A 24,332-nucleotide genomic window follows, 5' to 3' on the forward strand; every position below is an offset into this window, starting at 1 on the left:
GTTAGCGGTTCATGCCCATCTCTGGGGTCCAAAGTGATAGCCATGGCTCACACCTCTCTCTGGAGCTCACTTAGACAGTGCTCTGCCTTCTGTGGGCCCACAAGTAAGGCATCCCCTCTCTTTGAGCCCCCCAAAATAAAGATGTCTTGCCTCTCTGGCAGGTCCAGACTTTTTCCTGGACTCCCTCCCAGCTAGCCGTGACACACTAGCCCCCTTCAAGCTGTATTCACACAGCCCACCCCAGTCCTCTTCCTGGGGTCTGACCTCTGAAGTCCAAGCCTCAGCTCTCATCCCCCACCACCCTGGTGGATGAGCAGACAAGCCTCTCAGGCTGGTGAGTACTGGTCAGCACTGATCCTTTGTGTGGAATCTCCCAGCTTTGCCCTCTGCACCCCAGTTGCTGTGCTCTCCTTCATGGCTCTGAAGCTACCCCCTTACCCACCCCCCATCTTGACCAGTGAATGGGCTTCCTAGTGTGTGGAAACTTTTCCTCCTTCACAGCTCCCTCCCAGAGGTGCAGGTCCTGTCCCTATTCTTTTGTCCCTGTTTTTTCTTTTTTCTTTTGTCCTACCCAGGTACGTGGGGAGTTTCTTTACTTTTGGGAAGTCTGAAGTCTTCTGCCAGCATTCAGTAGGTGCTCTGTAGGAGTTGTTCCACATGTAGATGTATTTTTGATGTATTTATGGGGAGGAAGGTGATCTCCACGTCTTACTCCTCCACCATCTTGAAAGTCTCTACAAATAGACTTTTGAGGACCTAAATTTCTTCCCACATTGCTTAGGCCCTTATTCTCAATGGTACTGTTGTTAGCTTGGGTCGCCTAGTGATAGTGTTATCTTAGATGACAAAGTATATTATGACAAATGACTGCTGCTAATCAGAGACCCACAGACAGTGGGATCCTCACACTGATGCATGAAGTCATTGACCATATCTGAAAATATTTCTATGGCAGTTTCACAGAGACAACAACCTAGTCACCTGATGATGCCTCATGGTATAGTGAAACGTACATTAAGTTTGAGATCAGTCAGAGCTAGGTTACAATCCTGGCTCTACCAAAAAATAGCTGTGTGACATTGAGTCTCAGTGTGCTAATCATTAAAAATTACCTTCTTAATATGGGCCATATGTATAAAGATTAAATGAAATAATATAGTTAACTTAATAGTTAACATTCATTGAGTGTGCACAATGTGCCAGGAGTTGTTTTAAGTAATTTATGGATGCTCTTTTTTTAATCTTTGCTATAATCCTATAATATAGTATTATTAGTTGAATTGTGTCTCCCCTTCCAAACTTCATATGTTGAAGTCCCAACCCCCAGTGTAGCAGATGTAATTTCTTAAGATAAGGTCACTAGGGTGGACCCTAATCCAATGTGACTAGCGTCCTTATAAACAGGGAAATTTGTATATAGAGATGTGTGTAAAGGGAAGATGATGTGAAAAGACATAGAAAGAAATCACCCATTTACAACCTAAGGAGAGAGACCTGGAATAGATACTTCCTTCACAGCCCACAGAGGGAACCAACCCTGCTAACATCTTGATTTTGGACTCCCAGCCTCCAGAATTGTTAGACAATTAATTTATGTTATTTAAGCCAACAGTTGTGGCACTTTATTATGTCAGCCATAGCAAACTACTATACATAGGTACTACTGTTAGACTCATTTTACAGAGGAAGAAACAGAGGCACAGAGAGATTAAGTAACTTACTCAAGTCATAGAGCCAGGAGTGGAACTCAGGCAGTCTAATTCCAAAGTTTACCCTCTTTACTACTACCTTATACTGCCTTCCATGCACAAGTACATCTCAAATACCAGTTTCATATTTGACGCATAACAGGTGCTCAGCACATGTCATTGGCCTTCCAATTTAGAAATATAACTATTGCTAAGTTATATGCTATAGGACAGAGGTAGGTGGCAAGTTTGATCAGTAGACTATGAGTCTCTTGCACACAGTGAGCAAATCTTAATTCACTGTGGAATCTCCAGAGTCTATGAAATAAGATGTATCGTATATTAAACCCTCAATAATTATTTGCTCTTCTTGCTCTTATCAAGAAAACATAACTAACAAATTGAGACTACCACTATTACATTGGTGATATGTATGCTAAATGAACAAGTCCTCACTATTTTAGAGATGGCTAATTCAATAAGAGTTGGTTGGAGAATTCAAGAGAATTTGTTTTGAAAAAAGAAAGAAAAAATTGGCTGCAAACTAAACAAATCTCCCCTAATTAAATGCAAAATACTGCTAGAAGAGAACCCCAAGTAGAAGCTCCGAAAAAATGCTTTTATATAAAGTAGAACAATACCTGAAGTCTGCAGAAGCAATCAGTGCTCTATAAGGTTTAAGTCCTCTACAGTGAGCATGCAACTCCTCAGAAACCCACATAGCCAATATCTTACTTGGCATTGCCACAAAGCACCTCAAACTCAACACATCCAAAACCAAACTCATTATCTTCCCTCCCTAAATATGGTTCTTTTACATTATTCCTCAGCGAATGACTTCACTATCCAGTTGCTCAAGTTAGAGTTCTAAGAATCATCTTGGACATTTCCCTCTCCCTCACCTCCAATATTAAGTCCCTTACCAAATTCTGTTGATAGGACCTCCTAAGTTTCTCTAAAATCAGTATAATTCTCTGCATCTTCACTGCCTCTACCTAGGGTATAATCTAAGCTATGATCTAAATTATAATAATTTATTGCTGAACTCCTGCACCTCCTAACTTGTTTCCCCTAATTTACCACAGCCCCCTCCAATCTGATCTCCATACTACAGCCAAAGATACATTTCAAAATACATATCTGATTATGTAGCTCCTCTGCTAAAAATATTTGGAGAAAAACAAAACTCTTTAGGATCTCTATGAACTCCTGTATAGTCTGGTCCCTTCCTGTATCTCCAGCCTCAACGTGTACTACTCTCACTCACTTTCCTCCAACCTCTCTGGCTTCTTGGGTTTTTGGACATATATAAAACCCTATATGTAAGACCCTAATGCTGCCAGGCCTTTGCCCATGATATTTCTTCTTCCTGTGTACTCCCTCTTGGCCTAGTTAGTGTTTACTGAACCTCAGGTAAGCTTTCTCTGATCTTCCTTGATACCTCAAATCTCTCTCCAATAACAAATAGTATATGCCAAACAAATATGAACTTGTGCACAATGGTTTTCACAATGGTAGCGAACGTATGTGTTGCCTATTTGAAGAGCATAACTAATAGCAAAAATTAGTACTTGATGATTTTCTGTCTTGGAGGCATACTCAAGGGTAGTAAGCTGCATCCTGGCAATGATTTCGTATGTAGAATGCCCGTTAGAAACCAGAACATCTCCACTACAACTCTGGTGCTCTGGAGGAATTTATTATTGGGAGTGTTTTCCTGATAGAATACATTAGAACTAAATTAGAGGCTAATAGCTCCAGGTTCTAACTAGCTGGGGTTGTAGAATCCAGGATTTTTCCATGTCATTTTCAATTGTACCTTTAAAAGGATGATGATATTCGGTGAACCTAAGAGTTAGAACAAAAGATATTATGGAGGGGATTTCTGTCCCTCCCAGTAGCCTAGTAGACTCTGCTTCTGGGGATTTCACTGAACTTTCTGAACAGAGGGAATTATGCCTTCGAGATAAGAAAACAACATTGGAGTTAACAGATATTCTGAGAGGCAGAACATTGAAATGAAGAAGTAAATTAGGATTGGTAATATGGAGAGAGATTAATGAGAAAGGGACAGTACACTGAAGAAGGATGGATGGTGGGTAGGAGGTCCTAGCTTATAGGTCCCTGGCTGTAGCTGGGGTCACTTGCTGCAAACCAGGTGGGAATGAAATCACTGCTAGCGATGTAATTGGCAGACTCCCAACAACCAACTGGGTCTGAAATAAGACTACTGATCATCCATTGCAGCAGTTTTCCTAGGAAGAAGCAGAATCATCTGACTCCCATCATATACCAACGGCAGAAAGGAAAACCTGTACCAGTGCCTGTATCTGTAAAGAGAGGGTCCAAAGGGAACCTGTTTCTAGGGGCAGGGGTGAAGAATCTTGATGCTTTGATTAAATTAATTTAGAACTCTGTAAGTGTCTGAGGTACCAGATAGTGTCCAAACTCTCCTCTGTTAAAAACAGAAGTAGTGATTTAATATACCTAGGCTAGAGTTCTGGGACCTGAACCCAGAGTTTGGGTTAGAGCGATGGAAAGCAAAGTGTCCTGCTCAGTAGAAGATATATTTTGGGGTCTGATGAAAACAATCCTTTTTCTGGTTCAAAACATGTTCTGTGGTAAGAACTCATAAGTAAGTTGGCTGTGTCCTATATACAAAGCTAGCAATAAACATACTGCCAATGTCTCATCTTAAAACCAATAATCTTTCCCTTTTATTGCAAGCAGATCATCATTCTACCTGAGCAATATACTATGAAGATCAAAAAGACTCATAATGTTTTAGTAACATAATCAAACTAGAATGTAAAATTTAATCTAACATACGTTTACTGATACACATAGTTGCTATTTAGCCTCACTGTAATTAGGCATAAATACTAAGGAAAGTTGAAAGGCCAAGGAAATTTTTAATTCTTTTAATTTAACCCTAGATAAATTGGGTGGGGGAATCTCCTTTCCAGAAGCTCTCTATACAGGTTTGTAGAAATGCAAAAGGGTTTGTGAGGATTAGGTTAAGCTTTCACTTTAACAGAGTAAAGATGTGGGATAAGAGAATCTAGAGTCAGTTTAGGGAAGGGAGTATACATGGGGCCAAACCTCACAGTGGTCAAAGGAATCTGGTTTACTTCTTTTTGTTGAAATTCTCAGAATATTTTTAAATGAAATATCAGAAATGTCTGCAAAAGTGTGGTATGTTTTAAATTATCACATTAAAGAAAATGACATTTTTAATAAGCATGCATAATACAATGTTATTCACAAGATTTTTAAAAATTCTTACACATAAATATTAAAAATAGTGTATCACAGAAAGTGTGGTCCAATCATGGGCTCCACATTTGAATTTATATGATGAATCTTTCAATCCTGCAATTTGGCAATAAAGGCAAATTTGAAATTCGATGTCTTTAGGGAATGTGAAGCCTTGGCCAAGTGATTTTTTTTTAGGCTCTGCCTGTGATAGGCTATTGAAGGAATCTAAAGCTGTTTGGAGACCTCTCTGAAGAATGAGTATCATCAAACACAGATGATGAGTGGCCAGTTATTACAGCTTCTCCCACAGGAGGAATGGGTCTGCCAGGAGTTCTGTGCAGACAGACAGATGATTAATATTGAGTGGCTCTAAGCCCTAGGTATTAGCAACTGGGGAATGGACCATTGCTAAAACTACCAGAATCATTTTTTTCTCAGACTAAAAATAACCTCCAAAAAATATGATCCTTAGCTATCATAAGGCTAGAATCCATGGATATCCATGTTTAAACCAATGCTAGAGATGCCCACTGACCTCCAGTCTCTCTCCAGTACCTCTCCTTCTCCCATTTACATTGCTGTCTTCCCCATCCACCCAATTCACAATGGGTGAATTAAAAAGCCTGAGACTGAGCATTGGGAAGCAGTAGAGGTTAAGCACACACACGCACACTCTGGCATATACTTGGCTATAAGACTGGGATATTAACTCTGAGGGTGCTTGCATGGATTAAATAAAGTCAGTATTGGGCTTATCACAGTGCTCCACCAATGTTAGATGATGGTGATGATGATAATGATGATGATTTATTCTCTCCAGTTGTGTTCTTCAGAGCCACCTTTGTCTTCAGCTACCTTTTTCATCAGTGAGCCTTCAGCTCCTACCCAGGGCAAAAAAAGAATCTCAGTGATGTAGTGAGGAGTAAATGAGGTAATTTAAATGAGTAAATGACTAAGAAGTGCTTAGCAGTGCAGTAGGTACTCAGAATATGGTGGTCATTATTATTAGCTGCTTCTATAAAATGGAAAAAATTAATTAACTATAGAAAGCATTCTTTGTTCTGAAAATCAACAAAAAGTACTTCCTAAGGATCAATCAACTATTGATTTCTAATACCTGTAGAGCAATACGGGATAGCAGGATATATGTTCCCATTACCCTAATGAGCAAAACTCAGACCATTAGTTTTCCAAGTATGGTCCCCAGAATAGCAGCATCAGCATAACCTGGGAACTTGCTAGAAATGAAAATTCTTAGGTCTCACCCACAACCTACTAAATCAGAAACCCTGGGGTTGGGGCCCTGCAATCTGTGTTTAACAAGACGTCCAGGTGATTCTAATGCACACTCAAATGTGAGAATCATGATATACTGGAGTTTTAAATGTTGTCACAAAATATTGATTCTGTGCAAGGCACTTTTTCACAAATACTGTGCATTTCTGATACGCTAAAATGAGAACGATAATATTGGCTGGAATTGTCCGGACTAATTTTAAAGCAAATTCATAATGCAAAAATAATTCCACAACAAATGGCCTTTTTGGTCACCATGGAATAGTGCCTCCTGCTTCATTCCTAGTGGGGTCATTAGATGAGACTTCCCTGTTCAAAACTTGTGCAGGTTTAAAACAGGTTCTTATTCATATCTCTAGAACATATTCCTGAGGATACTGAGGCTTGTCCCATGTTCTTTGGATCCAGATAAAATCAGGATAACTAAAAGGGGTGATATGGTATGTGATCTTGGCAAAGTTACTTAAGTTCTCTCTGCCTTAATTTCCTCATCTGTAAAATAAGGATAATGGCACATATAGGATTGTTGCAGGAATTAAATGTCTTTCTACAGGTAAGGTGTTTGGAAGAGTGACTATACACAATTCATATGTGTTGTTATTATTATTATTACAGCGATGTAGACTAATTTCAGCCCTAAGCTCTTTACCCAATTATTATGAATGGGAAAAACCTACTCCACTTTACCCTACCCCCACTACTATGACCCCTTGCCATCCAGGCACATTCAGGACCTTTATAGAGGAGAGGAGTCAAAGATGAACACTTAGCAAAAAAAAAATTAAAAAAAAGAACAGATGAAGATATTATTCAGTTAACTTGTCAGTGAGGTAACAAATATTCATTGAGCATCTATTCTCTTCCAAGCAGTGGACTACATCTGAGAGTAAAATTGAACTGGATTCTGCCTTCACAAAAAAAGAAGTCTAGGGACTTCCCTGGTGGTCCAGTGGTTAAGATTCTGTGCTCCCAATGCAGGGGACATGGGTTTGATCCCTGGTCGGAGAACTAAGGTCCTGCATGCTGCATGGCATGGCCAAAAAAAAAAGAGGTCTAGTGGGAGAGACAGGTAAAGAAAAAGTAATCACACAAATGCACAACATACCCGATTAAAAATTGTGGTTATTGCTACTAAGGAAAATTGTTCTGCCAAATGTATAAGGGGGGAAAGGAACATTCAACCAGAATTCCTGTACTTTGGCTTACAAAGCATTGTCCAGAGCAGGTGGCAACTCCTCTAGGGAAAATGTATGAAACATTTATGAAGGCCTTTCTTGTAGGTCACACTAAGAGGTTTTAGCTTTTACCTTGAGGGCAATAAGATACCTTTGAGAAATTTCTGATTTTGGAATAATCAATCCTAGCTGCAGTGCATGAGAGCAAAAGTAGAGACAGGGAGACTAATTAGGAGTTTATTTTGATAAGCTAGGTAAGAAATGATGTGAGTGGTTCCTATTACTAATATTACATATACATGCTACTTGAGTATCCTTTCTTTAAGCTGATGTGATTCAGGCAAGTGAGGGTTATGATAAGATGCTGATTTACAAACAATTCATCCAAGTTGTTTTATTCTAATTATAGAAATAGTAAAAATTTGTTATAGAAAATTTAGAAAACAAAGTATAAAAAAGGAAACAAACTTCCCATAATCCTTCAACTACCTACGACTTTAATTCGACACCCAACTCAAATATTTTTTCCAATTATAAAAGTAATACATGCTCATTATAGAAAAATTTAAAAAACAAAATTGTCTTATAATTCTATTGCTATCCTTTTTTAATACTAAAATTTGTTTATTTCTGTGGTAAAAATATGTGGCATGTATGTTGAACAAAAATGAAATGATAGTGTAAGTGTACTTTTGTGTACTATTCTTACATTTAACATTATTATACAAATATTTTCCATGGTCAATGAGAGTATTTGAAAACCTTAAATTTGAATAACTCTGTAGTCATATGCATGCATTATAATTTAGCTACCCAACATCTTGTTGTGAACATTCAGGTCCTTTCCAACTTTTTATTGTTATATTTAAATCTGAGATGAGCTTCCTTTGTCCCCATCTCTGCTTTTTTGGTAATAGAGATATACTCATCCTTGCACTTGCTTACCTGGTAAACAATATGGGGAAGTACGTTGATCTCTGTGAGACAGCATCTCTAGCCTGGGAGTTCTGATCATTTTGCTGTAACCAACCAAGAAAACAGGTTGTTGAAAGTATGGAAACCATATTATACAGGGGATAGATTAAGCAATCAGGGATGTTTATGGGAGGGAAAAGAAGGTGAGACATTTCAGCGACCATGACATGGAAGAAGGAGTAGACTTGCTCTTTGTTCTTCCAGGGTCAGTCCCAGGATGCACAAGTAGAAATTTCAGAAAGCATATTTCAGTTCAACATAATAATAGCAAAAATTTGTATAGTGCTTAGTCTGTGCCAAGTTCTGTTCTAAGCATGTTATATGTATATGTACTAAATTACATAATCCTCTCAATATCCTATGAGATAGGTACTATTATTACTCCTATCTTACAGATGAGGACACCAAGGCCCAGATATGTTAAATAACTTGTTCAGGGTCACACAGCTAGCAAGTGGTGAAAGCAGAATTTACACTGAGACATGTGGCTCTAAATTATTCCATTCCACCAACTTTTATTGAGTACTTGTTATATGATAAGTACTGTGCAAAGAGCTAAAAATATAAAGATAATTGAACTACTGATGATTGAACTCCTAACCTCAAGGAACTGACACACAAATGAATGAAACTGCCATATAAAAAGATAGGTGTACTATAATGTGGTGAGTCTTATGAAATAATTATGTCAGCATGCTATAAGGGCTAGAAGAGACCCCCTTAGCCCAAACTAGAGGTTCAAGGAAAACTTGCTGTAGAAGTGTGTTCAGAAACAGTATAAGGTTTCATCCAAGCTCAGTGGAAAACTTCCATGTTATATTAGCAATTCTGTCATGGGTATAGGAGGAGGCAGGATTGCTATACATTTATTTATTTGGGGGTTAGACCCTCCTTTAAACCAAAGTGTCTAATAAAGGAGCTCCTGAATTGGGAAGATAATTGGGTTCAATCATTGTTTGCTAAAGTTCAGTTATTTACATTTCACCTTCATGATTTAGACCATATCTGAGTATTAGCTGTACTGTTATTTACTTAGTATGCTTTCTTAAATAAACTGACTTATTTTACTAAAAAATTGCATTGAAAATAACACTACCATAAGTAGAAAGCCAGTTTAACTCCCCATAAATAGAAGGCAACCATTAAAATACATGCATACTATTAGAAAATAGTTAACTCTGTACTGCCTAAGATAATCCTTCATAACACTAGGGGTATGCCTAAGACATGTTGAAAAATGCTGAATGAAATGATATCTTCAGGCCCTTCCTACAACAACATTCTGTGCTTGGGTGACTAACTTTTGCCTCTAGTGTATGCCTCCAGTGTTTTGTTTTCATCATATTTGTGTATATTTTTCCACCTGTTCTTCACATAGTTCTGATCATTTCAACTATGTGTTTACACCATGTAAACAGGTGTAGTTGCCTATATCCCCATGACATACTATAGATTCACTTCCCAGATCAAACCATTTATCTCACTTTATGAAGTGAGTTACCATTGCTAATCTGCCTGCCTTACACTTTTAAATTCACTACTAACCTGACCTGAAAAGGTAATGTCCTGTCATTGTGACTTAATGGTAGGCTGCTACAACTATATTTGTGATATTGACTTGAGAGGAAAGAGCTACCACAATACAGGGACATTTGGACAAACAAAGAGCAGAGGAAGGAAAGAATAAAGGTGCAATACCTCGATAGGTATGTTAGTGGAAAGGTTTTAAGAAAGCACTGAATACATACTCCCCATCTTCTTTCTTCTCTCCCTCTTACTTTCTCAGGGAAGTAATAAGACTACAATAGGCTGTAGGGTAAAAGCCATTCTCCCACTGGTTTGGGGGACAGTGGTAGATGGACACAACCCATCTGTTAGGAAAGTGAGAGCTACCTGTGGTAATGCAAGGATGATAATCATGAGTCTGCTTTGCGGGGGAGGGCTGCAGGGCCCTGGTGCCTCTCTGAATCCAGCTCAATGATAAAGAAGTTCCTGTTCTATTTATACATTTCCTTTGACAATCTTGTATATTTATTTGTTTAATATGAAAGCAAGAATGCAAGTCTTTTTCTTGTATACTCAGTAGAATCCTTCCCTGACTCAGGAATATACATTTTTGGGACCAGGCCAAGGATGTTATTCCTTTCCTGCAGATGAGGTTGAGGATCCCAGTTTTTCTGCTTTGGCTTTGTTGTTAATTATAAAGCCTCTTCCCTCCTCCAATTTATAGGTGTGGTAGCATCTATGGTCTAAATAGTGAGAAAAGTCCACACACACATACACACACACACACATACACACAGACACACACACACAAACCCCTAGTCAAGCTCTGCTCATAAAGTTAGCAGCCTGAGGTACAACTAAACTCGTGGATGGTAGCAGGCCTGTTGGAGCTTGCCTAGGATGGGGCTCTTCCAAGAGAATTTCAAAGCCTGGTCACCTGCTCCTGGCCCATTGGCCATTCCTAAAGTGAATTTAGTCATGCCTCTGAATGTCTCAAGCAAGCAGTTTAGTTATTAATTTTTATAAGTTATTCATATATACAAGTATGGGAGTTATGGGAAACATGGAGGCATGTTCCCAATATCTGTGTCCAGAAAGGGACGCAATCTAAAGCTAGTAGATTTAAGAGCTGCCATTGCTAAGAATAATAGTTATCCTATCTTGAGTGCTTTCTTTGTGTGAGGTACTGTGCTTTGTAGGCTATAATCTCATTGCGGGCAGATCCAGGACTTGTGGGGCCTGAAGCTTATACAACGTTGGGGATCCTCTTTAAGAAAAACACAGTTTGATCACTCTCAGTGTCTTGGAAAGGCCATTCAAATGAGGGGCCTCGAAGCTCAAACTTCATTAATTTCACTGTAAAGCCACCTCTGCATCTTTTTAAATCTTTTGACAATTCTGAGAAGTACTAGCGGTATACTTTTAAAAGAAATAGGTGAGGAAACTGACTTTTAGAGAAGTGAGGTCACTTGCCCAAGGTTGTACAGTTTGTGAGCTAAGTCACTGTTTTTCTCCCACAATCTCTTTCCAGGTTTTCTCTTCTCAGCTAACTGAATTTCCTTCTCTAAAATATCCTTATCCTTTGCTGGCAGAACTTAGCACTGTCTTCTGGCATGTGTGAGGAACTTAGCACTTGTTCAACATTAGCAGAGGGGCAAAAGGTCTCCTTTTAGCTGAGCTCACAGGGGGAATATTCCCTCTGGGGAACTGCAGAACAAGAAGAAAGTGGGTGAGGAGGGCAATATTTTTCCTATTAGATCTGAGCTATGCGCTACTTTCAGCTACACTTTTGTTGTTCCATGAACAACAGTGACTTAAGAATGCAGGCTTTTCTGTTTATATACAACTTGATTTCCCTAGACCAGCTCTACGCTGTTGGGCCTCTATCTCCCCATGCTCTCCCTTCCCTTCCTCACTTCACCCTATTCTACCCCACCTTCCTCTCAGCCCCAGCTCCCCAAGACTTCTCTTTTGTTGTTGTTCTACTGGGAGCAGGGAGGGTGGAGTCCTCTTACTGAGGCTTTTCCTCCCCTCCCTCCAGCCCTCAGACTGGGCTCCACCCTACTAGTTTGTCAGCTGGCTTTCAAGAAAAGAAGGAGGAGAGGCAAGAGGATGAAGAGGAGGAAGAGGGAAAGGGAAAAACAGTGTTTCTTGGGCCCTGACACCTGGGTTATCTGCATATTTCTTAGCTGTTGTTCATTGGGTCCCTGCTTAATTTAACTCTTACATTCCTCATCTGACTCTGGTTATAAAGAGGAAAGCACAGGCTGCTACTTCAAGCAGACAGTCTCAAGCCTTCCGGTTTGATAGAAGGAGTTGAAGGTATTGCAGGTCACTGTTTGGTTTATTTCTTAAGGAAGCTAATACAAAGGGGAGTCTGTGTTGCTTCCTGGAAGGAGAGGGAAATTGATCTCAATTTCTACTTCTCCATACGTGTTCCCCCATACCCTTTCCTGTGACTTACATGGCCACTTGCTGATTATTGATGTGTCAAAAGGCAAAGAATATAAAGGAAAAGTCCTGCCTTTGCAATTAGCTGTGATATATAAAACATATATATATATATATATATACTCAATAAGTGTATATATGTATACACATATGGCTTAGAACAGTTTGGCACATAGTTAATGGCCAATAACTATTATTATTGTTAATAATAATACCTGGCACTCAGGTTACAGAGATGATAACATCTTGTGCCTAACTTCAGGGACTTTATAGTCTAGTGTGGGCAAGCAATTATATCAACAAATATGTGCCCTGAGGTAGAGAAGGGCACGGAGGAAGCGATGGTTAGTTCTGCCTGAAGGAATTAAGTAAGGAGGGGAGATGATCTTGAATTAGTCCTTTCAAGGAGGTAGACAGAGAGCTCAGGCCATTTGAGAAAGAGAAAGAAAAGTGAGCCAAAGCATAGAGGATGGAAATAACCTGGCATTCTCAGGGATATTTAATACAGGTAAGGCCCAGGAAATCAGCAAAAGCTCTGCTGCCTGAGAGGTAGGCAGGGTCCAGATCACAGCAGATTAAAGGATGAGTCCCAGAGTGTTGCCTTGGATGTTGGGGTACATGGTGATGTCATTCAGGTGAACTACAGGAGGAATAATTGAGTTTGGGGTGGAATAAGAAGAGATGAGATGATAAGAGATTCTGGCAGCAATATCAAGTGAGTGGTCATATATGTGTTGGGAAGTACTGGGCTGTGAACCTCAGTTTTCTTATTTTTAAAAGGGGGCTTGGGAATTTCCTGGTGGCCAAAAAAATAAAGGAGGGGCTTGGAGAATATAATAACACCTATTCTCCAGGGTTGTTATCAGGAATAAATGAGAAATGATGAATGTAAAAACACCTGGCCCAGTGACTTGCCCATATTAGGTGCTGAATACACAGTAGCTATTATTATTTCTTCTGTCTCTCTGCTCCCTCCCTCTCTCTGCTTTGTTTCTTCTCTCTTCTTTCCTCCCCTTTAAAAGAACTGTGGTAGGAAAGAGGCACTGAAAAAGGCCTGTGGTTGCCTGTGACTTCCTGGCCTCCTATTAAATGGTTTAGAGAGGGACTTTTAAGCAAGGGCAAAGAAATCCTGGAAATGTGGCTGATTTGCTATGGATTCAGCTCCGCAGGGATCTTCCACAATGCCTGGAAGAGAGGTCATCTCAGGGGTTTGAGGACTCTATTCTTAGAGGTCTGGTATTTGGGAGACTAAAAAGAATCTTTCAGTATTCACAGTTCCTTCATCCCCTCCTTCTTACCCTCCCACCCTTTCACCCTCACCTTCTTCCCTTATATCTTGCTAGAAAATGCCCCCAGTTCCATTCTCCTTTGCTCTTAGTCTCCTCCCTGAGAAGATACTGTGACTTCGTTGTCCTTGCTAGTGTCACAGTGTTACCATGCAGAGCTAGGACTGTAAATATTTTTCAGTTGCCAGCTTTCTTGCTTTTCCCCTTCCCTATTCCTCCCTTCCTATACAGCCCCCACCCCCAATTCCCACATCCCTTTCACCCTCCCTCAGCTTAACACGCAAACGGATAGGTGACCAAACGGTGTGCTTGCAAGCCTCTTTAAGAATAAGGAACTGAATTTGTTTGAGTTGTACCTGCTGCTTCTGGAGACTGCCGCCAGGGAAAAGACCAGAGCTCTCCACACTGGGCCCCGCCCCACCCCCTCCCTTCTCCCTCCTTGGTCTCAGCACCCCCCTTCTCCACCTCCTTCCTCTCTTCACTCTCCTCTAGTGTCCGCCTGTTCCTTTTAAGTAACTCCACCCTCAGGATAGTCACACCACTTCTCTGGTTCTAGCCGGGCAGGAGGCAAGTCACCCCACCCACTCGGGTTGCCCAGCTAGCACTGTCGGTACTGACCCTCATGAACGTGAGGTCCCCAGTGGGGCAACTAGGTGCACCCAAGAAACCTCGCTCTAGAGTACTCGCACAAGTTCTTGACGTTTTTTGCTAAAGCCCCTGTCCTAGACTGGGGTGCCCCTATGTGTTTCCACCAATCGTAGGCATTTGCCCCTCCCTTCTTTCTTTTTAGGAAGGCTTTGGAGTGTGCAGCAGCAACAACGGCAGTAAAGGGATCTTTTTGTGGTATATTCTCCTGGGTTCCTGTCTTGAAGGAGTCCTCCGCCTCAACTTTGTATTCAAGTAGTGCTTTGGGGTTTGGGCTGGTTTTCTTAGCTCTTAGCCCCGGCACTCTCCTCAAGGGTGTGTGGAGTTCAGAGGATGGGTGGAGAGTGGGTTTGGCCGGAACTGAATTGGTAGAGGTGAAAGGGGAACGGAGGATCCTCAACCTTGGCCACTTGGGCCCAGCGAACCCACTTTATTTTTAGCCGAGGAAAAGAGCTAAAAGAGCATTGCAGCAAGGGGAAGATTCTATTTAGGAAGTCGGTTTTTCTGGCTCCCCAGTTTAGGGTTGGATGCTTGAGAGCTTTGTTTCCCTTGTTTCGAGGGTGGTCCAGCTGGGTCTGAATCGACTCTGTCGGCTCTGGCCCTCCTCCTCATTTCCAGCCAGGAGAAAAAGAGGAGGTGGGGGGCCGAGAAAGAGAAGGCAAGAGCGAGCCGCCTGGCGCGCTGTCAGACAGGGGCGGGTGTGAGGGAAACAGCTGTCTTGCGATCAGGAGTATGAGCCTCTCAGAGGACCGCATGAGCTCCGGACACTTCAGGAGTCTCCAGCTAGTGACATGGGCGGTAAGTGACTCCGGAATTAGAACCCACCCAATCCCATCTCCTCCCTCTAGATTCTATCCCCCATCCCACCCCCACTCCTCACTTCTATAGGTTTTAGTAGAGGGAGTGCGGCGGGGGCGGTGGGGAGAGAAGGGTACAAACATTATGTGGAATTAAATGAAACTCAAGGGGAAATGACTTTGCTAAAGGGCTGAGCAAAGAGGGGTTCGGAATGGGAGGAGTACTTTGGGGAGCCTCGTAGGAGAAATGAAGAGGGGCACAAATGGATGGATTTGTTTAATTTAATCCGCCCTGGTTTGGTGCTTTCATTTTTCCTTCAGGGGTAAGGTTTGTCTTGACTTAACCCCACACAGCCAAAGTTGCTACCAGAGAGAACGGGATTCGGAAGGCCAACGTTCCAAGGTAACCCCCCTAAATAGTAGCAGGTACCTAGATATGCTTCTAAAAGGAAGAAGAGCAGGGGCTTAAGGTTTGAGCCGAGGCTATTGAAAGGCGAGGCCCTGAAGGCAGCCGCCAGGGAGGAGCTGCTTTGGGCGTGCCGGCTCTTTAAGGAGGGGCTGGGCATGGTTGGAGGAGAAAGCATAGGCCCTGCCCTGGCTCTTTAAAACGTGGCTAAGGCGGTTGGTTTGTCTGTGTAGGTGGAAGATTGGGCCGAATTGCTGGGATTGCTAGAGAGTATCGATTTGCAATGGTCACTTAGAAGAGCTGCCTTTTTGTGGGCTTTTTATGTTTAACTCTAAGAATTTGGGGAAAAATAAATCACAAAATAAATAAAACTTATTCTTTGGAAAAATAAAAAGAAACAGATGGTCAAGGGAATGATCCTTTATTTCCTTTTGTTCTGTCTACTTTGTAAAGAAAAGCGTTTATTAAGCAGCAGTCTGATGGCACTCAATGTGATAATAACTAGGCAAAGAGAATAATCTCCAAATTTGGATTTGAAGCTGATGGAGACTATGATGGTTGGGGTAACAGGCAGATCTGCTTTGAAATCCTAATGCCACCACTTACTAGCCGTGTGATCCTAGGCATTGCTTTTCTCTACTAGAGAATGTGGAGTAATAATCTTAAAGATATTTGGGTAGATTAAATACCTTAGTGTATGTGACAGAGGCTGCCACTCCATGTATATCTTAGTTTCACTTCCTTTTCCTACTCTGAGACTCTTTCTTTGGAATACCGCTGATAGAATTAGTGTTTTGCTGTCCTTAAAACACCTTCCAGGGGGTGAAAGGAGACCTTGGAATATTGAATTAGTTTGCCCAAAGTCTGAAGCTAGAACATAGGTTTTGCTTGCTACTGGTTTAACATTGTTCCCACTGGACTTTAGCACCTCTGAGAGAAAGGGACACTAGCGTGCCTTTCCCCTCATTCTTTGGACAACTTAACTAGGATGATATAACCAACAGGACCTTTGGACAACAGAAATCAGTGACTTACAAATGACCTCATCCCATTCTTCAGATTTTGGGGGGGCACCCTTATATATGAAGGTTTTTCATTTTTGGTGACTGTTGGGAACACAGAGAATGGGCTGGGAACAGTGTCTTCAGGTTGGTTTGGGGGGCAGACAGGCAGAAAACATAGGAAGGGAAGAAATATAAACTCAAAAGTAAAAGTGATAGATGAATCTAGTCCATCCTCAAGACCGGACTAGTTAATGACTCTATTTTCAGAGCTCTGGGGAGCCATAGGTACCTCTCATTAGGGCTTTCAGGATACATTGGAAAGAAAACTGGGGAAAAAACATGAACTAGATTACCACCACCATTGTTTCAACTCCCCCCAACCCCTATCATCCTAGTATATGCATTTCTGAAATGGGGCCCTTGTTGGTTCAGTTAATTGAATTCCAATAACCAAGTCACCAAGCCTAGTCTAGTCATCTTTCACCTCTCCAGATTGTGTGTATCTGGTGGTGAGGGAGATCAACCTTTTCTCATTCTGGCAGGGGCATTATTATTATGTAACACATTTATATATTCACCCTTGCCTTGAGTCAGTTCTAGTTTATTGTCTCACTTACACTGATGACAATAAGATTGCCTTTGGATATATAATTCATTTAGCAAATATGTGTTGGCATACTGTGTCAGGCACTGATAAAATTGTTAAAAACTCATTTTCTATTCCTCCATCTTAAATAACTTCTTTTTGCCCACCCTCCCATTTAAACCTCAATCTTCCTTCAAGTCCTATTTTAGTCCTTAGCCCCCACATAAAGTTTTCCTTATCTCCTCAGCTATTCCTTAGAAATTGTACATCACTGTCTGTTCTGCTCAGTGGATACTTATAAGTGAACTGCTTTGTAATGTACTTGTTTTTATGATTTTTTCCTTAAAACAGTATTTATAATATTCCTCTCATTATTAATCCCAAATCAAATGCCATTTGTATGAAAATTTACCTGATCCTTGCATATAGAAATAAACTCTTTTGAGTTTCCGTATCACTTTACCCACATTATCTGGAACTTACACAACTCTCTTCCCTGTATTTTGGTCATTTCTGTACATATCTAAGCCCTTACCCCGTTTCTAGACAGAAAGGTGCTTGAGGATATTACTATGATTGTATCTTCAAAGTACTTACCCAATTAACTTTCCCATGTAAACACGGGGTACATATATTATAGATGATCTTCTAAGATTTAGCTCCAAAATGTCATGTTTTTGTCAGTGAAGGAAAACTTGATTGGGATGATTGACCTAGATGATCATCTAGTACAGTTGTCATCTCATTACTAAGTAGAGTGTGAATGAATAACATTGCCATATCAGGTTCATTAGTTTATCCAAAGATGATGTGAACCCTTGTCTGATGTACTTTCTGATTCTCATATAATAATGTGTTCAATTCAGGTTGTATACCTGAAGTTGGGTTTTTGTTGTATTTATTGTCCCTAACTCAGCTTTATCATCTAACCTCAGTTTTCTCACATCTAAAATAATACAGTATTTGTGATTATAAATAATGTAAGTAAAACATTGGACTCCGTACCTAACTTCTAATATGTATTTCTTAAGTGGAGGGTCTCATCATTTTGTTACTTAGTTTATTTTATTTAAACATTGTTTGGTTTTTGGAAAAAAAGAAGGTAATTCAGTGAGACAGCAAGCTGGATTTAAAAGTCTGTAACAAGCTTGATGCTTTGTATAAAAAATTAAAGATATCTGTGTACTTAGACAAAATAGATGTAATGTGGGCAAAGCAAACTCTGGAAGTATTAAACACTTTAAATTAAGGAACTATAACCTAACTCTAGAGCCAAATCCAGGTATTTGATACCAATCCAGGTATCAAATCACTAGCATTTTGATATTTTGTTGTAACCTCAAACTCATCATTTCTAAAAGAGAACCCATCATTACCCCTAGAGTATTCCCCCACCTCTCATTCAAGACTTCTCCTTTTCATTTACCTGGTCCCGCAATTTACCATCATCATAATCTTGGTGAAGTCATTTAAACTCTGAACTTGAGTTTTTTCATCTTTACACTGAGGATAATAATAGAAACTACCTCATAGGGTTGCAGTAAGGAATAAATGTGCTAATTTTGTAAAGCACTTAGAAGAATGCATGATAGTGTAGTAAGAAATGGGGAAACATAGTTGTTGTGGCTCCCATATTCCATGTTCAAAATGCTGGCATCAACCTCTTCCTCAGTTTCCCTGTCTACTTGGTTGCCAAGGGCTATGTTTTTTTTTTTCCCTTTGTATCTGGCATCAGTTCCTTTCTTTTTATTCTAATTACCACCACTTTAATTTAGTCCAGAGGTACAGCCAATTAGCCTACAGGCCAAATACAGCCTACGCATGTGTTTTGTTCCCCTTAAATTGATAAAACTTTCATTTAAAAATGAATTTTAAATTAATAATGCATTATACATCCCTCAAAATTTGAAATATACAAAGTGATATACAATGAAGAGTCTCCCTCCTAGTCTTGTCCCCTAGTTGTCTCAGGCAACTAAAGTTATCTGTTTATTGGAAATTCTTCCACAGACTTTTTTTTTTTTTTTTTTTGCGGTATGTGGGCCTCTCACTGTTGTGGCCTCTCCCGTTGCGGAGCACAGGCTCCGGACATGCAGGCTCAGTGGCCATGGCCCACGGGCCCAGCCACTCCGTGACATGTGGGGTCTTCCCGGACCGGGGCACGAACCCGTGTCCCCTGCATCGGCAGGTGGACTCTCAACCACTGCGCCACCAGGGAAGCCCCTTCCACAGGCATTTTATGCATATCAAACAAATGAGTATTTTTTCTCCCCCTTTCCTTTTATACACGGATAGTAACACTCTCTGCATATGGTTCTACACCTTGCTTTGTCTACTTAAAAATATACTTTGGAGACCTTTCCATATCTGTATGTAAATAAATATCTCATTCTCTTGTGTGACTGCATAGTTTCTCACTACATGGATGAGCCACAATTTATTTAAACAGTTTTCTATTGAATGTCATTTAAGATATTTACAAACTTTTGCAGTGTTGTTTGTAATAACAATAAACACTGTATAAGTATGTGTATTAGTCTGCTAGAGCTGCCATAACAAAACACTATATAGACTGGGTCGCTTAAACAACAGAAATTTATTTTCTTACAGTTCTGGGGGCTGGAAGTCAAAGATCAGGGTACCAGCATGATCAGGCTCTGGTGAGGGCCCTCTTCCTGGCATTCAGATGGCTGCCTTCTCCCTGTGTGCTCATATGACCTCTTCTTTGTGCTCCTGGAGAAAGAGAGTGAGCTCCCTGATGTCTCTTCTTATAAGGACACTAATCCCATTGGAGGAAGACCCTACCCTTATGACCTCATTTAACCTTAATTACTTCCATAAAGGCCTTATCTCCAAATACAGTCACACTGGGGGTTGGGAGTTCAACATATGAATTTGGGGAGGGACACAATTCAGTTTGTAGCAGTAGGTCAATTTGCCCAGACCCACACTTTTAAAAAATGGTTGATTGCCAACATTTGAAAAATCATACTTTGAAGGGTGTTGCCAACCTGCGCTTGAGAGGGGAAAGTTATTTCCACCTGGAGTATACCTAAATGTTAGATTGGCCTCAGATTGACAGAATTGTCAATTTATTAATGAAGCATGGCTTGTTTTGAACAAGACAAGCTGGGTCAAGCATTTGAAGATGCTTTTGAAGTACTGAGGCAACATTCAACTGGTGATCTTCAGTACTCCTCAGATTACAAAAATTACCTGGCTTTCATCAACCACTGTTCTCATGTCAGAGGAAATTCCAACAGCTATGGTGTGCTGCCCACAGAGGAACCAGTCTACAATTGGAGAACAGTAATAAACAGTGCTGTGGACCTCTATTTTGAAAGAAATATTCATCAGTTTCTGTAGAACGTCCCTGAAAACCAGCTGGTGCAACCTACTCTTCTCCAACAAAAGGGAGGAAAAGGCAGGAAGAAGTTCTGACTGTTTGAATACCTTCATGAATCCCTGTGTAATCCCGAGATGGGTCTTGTATTCAATGGATAGATCAAACCAAAGGTATCTTTCAGTTTGTATCAAAAAACAAAGAAAAACTTGCCCAAATTTGGGGGAAAAGAAAAGGCAACCAGAAGACCATGACTTACCAGAAAATGGCCAGAGCACTGAGGAATTGTGGAAGAAGTGGGGAGGTCATCAAAATCCGGAGAAAGTTAACTTACCAATTCAGTAAGGCCATTCTCCAAAGACTGTCTCCATCTTATTTCTTGGAAGAAGAGGTCTTCTACTCACAGTATGTTCAACCTGATCAAGGATACCTCAGTTTGAATAACTGGAATACATATTATAGTTATACATTCGCCATTTACCATGATCTAAGTCACCCCAATTGCTAAATATACTCTTATATATCAAAATTTTCTGGCATCAGAAATCCCTACAAGTTTTAAGAGTTTTCTCTGAAAGCAAATACTGAAAAACAAAACAAAAAAACCCAAACTTAATTATTGCTATCTTTTATGAAGTAGCATATAATCTATACTAACTTGGTGAAAAATTTTGCCAGTGAACAACTTTAAAATGATCAAGTCCCATTTGAAAATATAGACTGAATGTCCTTCCTTTTACTATTGTCTATGTAATACTTCCTTCTAGATTAATAATGCTAGTGGAGAGGCTTTGATTTACATATTGATGTAAACATTATTTTCCTGTCATACACACAGACAAAAAAAATCATTCTAACATGTATCCAACAGCTTTTGCAACAAAACAAAAAATGATTGCCTGTGATGGTGTTCCTGCTAAATTACATTCATGGCTTTAAAATTTTCAGTGACTAAAACTAGAACTACTATATGATCCAGCAATTCCACTCCTGGGTATACATCCAAAGAAAATGAAAACACTAATTTTAAAAGATATATGCACCCCAATGTTCACAGCTGCATTTTTTTTTTTTTTTGGCCACACTGTTCGACTTGCAGGATCTCAGTTCCCCAACCAGGGATTGAACCCAGGTCTCTGCAGTGAAAGCGCAGAATCCTAACCACTAGACTACCAGGGAACTCCCATAGCAGCATTATTTATAATAGCCAAGATATGGAAGCAACCTAAGTGTCCACCAACAGATGAATGGATAAAGAAGATGTGGTATATGTACACAATGGAGTACTACGCAGCCATAAAAAAGAGTGAAATTTTGCCATTTGCAACAACATGGATGGACCTGGAGGGTATTTTGCTTAGTGAAATAAGTCAGGGAGAGAAAGACAAATACTGTATGTTATCATTTATATGTGGAATCTAAAAATTGAAACAAACGAATATAACAAAATAGAAACAGACTTAAAGATATAGAGAACAAATTAGTTACCAGTGAGGGGAAGGAAGGAGGGAGAGGGCAAGATAGGGGTGGAGGATTAAATGGTACAGACTACTATGTATAAAATAAATAAGATACAAGTATGTAATGTACAGCACAGGGAATATAGCCAATATTTTATAATAGCTTTGAATAGAGTATAATCTAGAAAAATATTGAATCACTATGTAGTACACCTAAAACTAATATAATATTGTACATCTGAAACTAATATTGTAAATCAACTATATTTCTATAAAATAAATAAATAAAAAGTAAACACTTTAAAAAAATTAAAAATCATACTTTACTTAAAACTCTAGAATTCCAGCTTCTCTTAAATAATCAGAAGATACCAACCCGTATTCCCTCTTGTCAACAATTGCCTGGAGTTGGTGAACTGCTTCCTCCTTTCCCTTTTAGACAGGACATGTGTTCTCAGTTCACCATATTTCCTATCTGGCCTAGGTGATCTTAACCTGCCTGACCCCTCTAGGTATTGAGTTTGTGACACCTATGTAAGCTCTTACCATGATACACATAAAGTATTCCAATAGTTTCTAGTCCTACCTTGGTTCTTTGGCCTTCTCTATTCTGTAGACCACTGCCTGAATATGTCCTCTAAAACACATTTTAAAAATTATGCCACTTTCCTTTGCTCCACAATCATTTACTGGGTGCCTACAAAGTTCCAGGCATTATGCTAGAAGCTGGGGTTAGAGTAGTGAACAATTTAGATGGGACCCTTGCCTTCACAGAGTGTATAGTCTACTCTTCCTCTCTTCTGGATTTCCTTTCTGTCTCTTCTTGATCAAGCTTAGTTCCTCAAGGCTGACCTCACCACAGACCATTTCTTTGGAATTTTTTCTGACTATTCTACTTTCAGTTATCTCCTCTTGTAATTAGTGTTCCTAGCTTCAAATCATAATTAATCACTTTAGCATCTATTATCTTATAATACTTAGTTGTTATTGTTTTATGCATAGTTATGTCTCACTACATAGACTTGGCAGCTCAGATCTCTACAGGGCCCAATAAAATGACAGAAGCATGTCCTGTATAAAGGGGGCAGCCATTTATCAACTCCAGGTAATTTTTCTCTTGTGCCAATGTAGATTCCATGTTGTAAGATCTCTCAACTTTTTCAGAAATGAAATTAAAAAAAATATATTTATTTATTTATTTGGCTGTGTCGGGTCTTAGTTGTGGCATGTGGGATCTTTCGTTTTGGTGTGCAGGTTCTTAGTTGCAGTGTGTGGGCTTCTCTCTAGTTGTGGCACATGGGCTCAGTAGTTGCAGTGTACAGGCTCCAGAGCACGAGGGCTCAGTAGCTGTGGCACGTGGGCTCTCTAGTTGTGGTGCACGGGCTCTAGAGCGTGTGGGCTTAGTTGCCCTGAGGCATGTGGGATCTTAGTTCCCTGACCAGGGATCTTACCCATGTCCCCTGCATTGGAAGGTAGATTCTTAACCACTGGGCCACCAGGGAGGTCCCAAGAAATGGAGTTTTTTAAAATAGAAATCTGCTTTTAAAGGAGAATGTAAAAAAAGAGAAAAGAATATATATATATAAAGAATATATATATAATATATATATAACTGAATCAGTTTGCTGTACACCTGAAACTAACACAACATTGTAAATCAACTATATTTCAATAAAAAATTAAAAATAAATAAATATAGGGGTGAGGGAAAATAAAAGATTATCAGCTAGTTTGATTTTATTTTTTTAACATCACAGTGAGAACCAGGCCAGCATCTGCAGTGGGCTGCCAATTTTCTCTATCTGACCTACACTGCAAAACTCCCAGAATGTAGAGACCAGGTGGAAGCTTGGTACTATCTGCTCCCCCTCTTGTATATATACACCGTATCTACTACAGCGTTGACTATTTAATAAGTTATCTATAAAGACTTGGTTATCATCAGTAAGTTCCTCTTTAAGTCAACTGTAATCTCCAATAATAATATAGCAGTTCTGTTTTCTCCTAATACCTAACATGTGCCTTTGAAGGCAATTATCAGGACAGCCTTCCTTTCCCTTACTTCCTTTTTTCCAAATGTAACCATCCAAATTCCTTGACCTAGCTCCATTTTTTTCTTTTAAAAAATTATCATTTATTTCTCTAGAGTTTCTTTCATTCTTTTCTGCAATTCTCTTCCATTTCATTTCCCTTGAAATACAAACACAAACAAGGTACAATATCCTCAGAAAGGTCTTCACAATACTGAAGAGAGACTTAACTTTTATTTATTTGAGGCTGATTATTCCAGCTCTGTTGTCTCTTTCTGTGCTGTCAATGATTTAGCTGTTTCATCTTCAATTAGAATAAGAATGTGTGATATGAATCTATTCATTTTCTTTTTTAAAAAACTAGTTCTGATAAATATGTACAATATAGCTCCTCCAGTTTTTTGTAGCGAGATCCTAGAATCAATA

General features: G+C 39.8%; 1 protein-coding gene and 1 pseudogene across 4 annotated transcripts in view; both read left to right on the forward strand.

The window, feature by feature from the left end:
* The window catches only part of KLF8 (Kruppel like factor 8), a 370,498-nt gene that overhangs the window by 290,147 nt on the left and 56,019 nt on the right, over window positions 1-24,332 (forward strand). The window contains exons 1-2 of one of the 4 annotated variants that reach the window (XM_032620532.1): window positions 14,946-15,078; window positions 15,399-15,480. The exons of the other annotated variants lie outside the window; for them this stretch is intronic. The gene's annotated coding sequence lies outside the window, so the exon portion shown is untranslated. Of the gene's footprint in view, window positions 1-14,945; window positions 15,079-15,398; window positions 15,481-24,332 lie in introns of those variants that run through there. 4 annotated transcript variants of the gene reach the window in all.
* On the forward strand, window positions 20,179-20,924 carry LOC116747896 (annotated as a pseudogene).

Source organism: Phocoena sinus, chromosome X (assembly GCF_008692025.1).
Source record: "Phocoena sinus isolate mPhoSin1 chromosome X, mPhoSin1.pri, whole genome shotgun sequence".
Taxonomy (NCBI): Eukaryota; Metazoa; Chordata; class Mammalia; order Artiodactyla; family Phocoenidae; genus Phocoena; species Phocoena sinus.